A 2,812-nucleotide genomic window follows, 5' to 3' on the forward strand; every position below is an offset into this window, starting at 1 on the left:
TCTCTTTCTCCATAGATCTCTTTTCATACCTCTGTGTGTGTGTTTGTGTGTGTGTGTGTGTGTGTGTGTTTATCTGCATAGTCTATGTCTATGTCTGCCAATTTGTTAAAATATGGATATAGAAGTGTGTGCACCAATTCATAACTAAGGGCACAGACATGTATGCACTTTATTAAACGGTCATTAGACATGCACAGCTGGCGTTATGTTCTGTAGTTAATTTATCCCTCTCTGGCTGCTTAATATTTAAACCTCAGAATCATTACTGATCACCTACTATTCAGATTACATTCAAACATAATTTTGCTAAAATGTGCTCTTAATTACTGTTCATCTTTTCTTATGTAATGGCATTTTTTATTTAGACTCTTTCAGACCTGACAAGATAAAAAAAAATACCCCCCAAAACACCCCAGGTTGGGCAAGTTTCTTAATTTTTGCCTGAGTGAAAATTGTTTTCTTTATCTTTCTCCCTCTCCAAAAAAAAAAAAAATGAAATTGCTTTTTTAAAGCTTTTTCTTCTCCATCATAAGTGAGATTAATGCGTGTCAGCTGTGTTTAAAAAGTGTTTTACTGATTTGCCAATTTTGATCTAATGTGGCTTTTAGTTTAAGTCAATTTTTGCATTGCATTGATTGTATTGATAGTCACCACTTGCCAATCTTAAGAGATGTACAATAGTTAGAATACTCATGGTCTGATAAGGGAGGAAAAATAAACAACTCAGACTTGTTTATTGTTTTTTCTCAAGAGAAGAAATAAAGTGCAAGTCTACACTGTCAACAATCAAATGTTTTTCCTAGTCCTTCACGATAGAGCCTTACATCTGAATGCACACTGTGATTGATAATATATTATTATGTTATATAGTTGTATAATTTAAACAATGGATTGTTTTTTTTATGTTTTACTCCCTGGCCAACACAGCTGAGGTCACTTTAAGTTTAAGAGTTTAAATTTATCATGATTTTTATTAAAAGGATGGCAGTTTACCGTAACCCTTGTTTGTTCATTCGGACTGCCAAGACTCCGAGGTTGTCAAAATTCACGGCTCACATCGCCGTTAGTTTTAGCTCAACAGTTATATAAATCATAAAATAAAACTAATGAGGATGGACTCTTGGACGTAGTGTAGTGACCTATACATGTAGGCCTATCACGCGTACACAATAATATAATTAAGTTGGTCTTGTTACCTGTTCCTTACCTGTCTTTATCAGCAATGCTCCCAAGCGGTCTCCAACTAATAGCTTAAATATTTTCTTATAGTCCATGGTGTTGAAGGAATTATTATCGCTGTCTAAAGGGAAGTGAAGGCTTTCTTTTATAGAATGTTATGGCTTTCAGCTTAGCTCCAGCATACAACACTAACACCAGCCTGAGGACAAGCAGTGTTCATTAATTGTTTATCTCTGAGGGGTGAGAACTCCTCTGGTCTCAACTTCCCGGCCATGAAATAGCATAACATTGTTGAATGGGACGCACGTTAACTCATGCGGCACTTCGCTGAGCTAAACGGGCTTTCTGTTTTGACATTTCGCGTGTCCAGTGCTGTGTTGTCACCATCTATGGTTGTCACACTGTATGATGTACCGTATCTCAAATATATAGCAGTGTCATAACATCCCAAATATTATTGTCTCTGCCTTTCCAGCCTCGCCGTGAGTGGTTGGCGTGCACTCTCGTTTGGTTTGCTCCTTTTTTCTTATCAAACATCCACCATCATTATCTCTCCTTCTTCTTTTCTTTCAAGTATGTTAACCTCACGTGACTCTTCTAATCTTCGGCACTTGTATGACCTAACTATTGTTTTGCAAGCTGTAAAACCCTTGCTTAATTAAAACTAAACTAAAATTAAAACTAAACTAAAACCAAACCAGTATCTACTTGACAATCGCTTGCGTCAACGAAGAGTGGATTATGCCCGCGTTTTCTTCTGCTCGCTTTGCCGTGAGATTGAAAGAGAAAGGTTGTGAAGTGTACACAGCTATAACTATAAGTCCATGGCCAGACTTGGCAGGGCCCTAAGATCCTGCTGATCGGTGCTAAACGACCTGCTCGATCTCCGCTAATCAGCCGGCCATATTATCCACGCAATGAGCGGCTTGGGCAGCCCAAGGCACCTCCTACACTTATTATAGTAGAAGGCATAAGCACAGCGGCACTTCAAATTATATTATGCCGTGTAAGCGCGAGATTTCGCTGTTTACCGTGTGTAGGCATGAGGTTAACAACATACGGGCCGGCTCGGGTGATTGTCGACTAAGTACCAGCAGATCTTGTTTGTGTGGGCATTTAACCCGTGACATTGAGGAATAAAAGGGTTACAAACTTCTTCGTCGCTGTCTGAGGAATTGCAGTAAAAGAGGTACGGAGGTCTTTTTTTCCTATAATATTTTTTTTAAAATGGAGATAAGACTAATAGAATGAGTGGGTTTTCTGTTTGTTTGTTTTGTGCAGAAAAATGCCATGCTTTTGTGTTATAAAGTTTAACTGCTTGACCTTGTATACGAAACCGTGAGTTGAATTCTATTATTATCGTTAATGGGTTTTTTAATTTTTTTTTAATGTGGCTGTTATTTTTACGCATCCATCAACACGATTTAGATCATAATATAGGCCATAGGAGGTGGGCTTCGACTTCGCCAGCCAGGGCCGACCGGCGGTGAGAGGACTACAAGGTCCCAGCAGAACGACCAAGATACCAGAGAGGGAGAGAGGGTGTGGAGAGAGAGAGAGAGAGAGAGAGAGAGAGAGAGAGAGAGAGAGAGAGAGAGAGAGAGAGAGAGAGAGAGAGAGAGAGAGAGAGAGA

The sequence above is a fragment of the Aplysia californica genome, unplaced genomic scaffold (genome assembly GCF_000002075.1).
Source record: "Aplysia californica isolate F4 #8 unplaced genomic scaffold, AplCal3.0 scaffold00496, whole genome shotgun sequence".
Taxonomy (NCBI): domain Eukaryota; kingdom Metazoa; phylum Mollusca; class Gastropoda; order Aplysiida; family Aplysiidae; genus Aplysia; species Aplysia californica.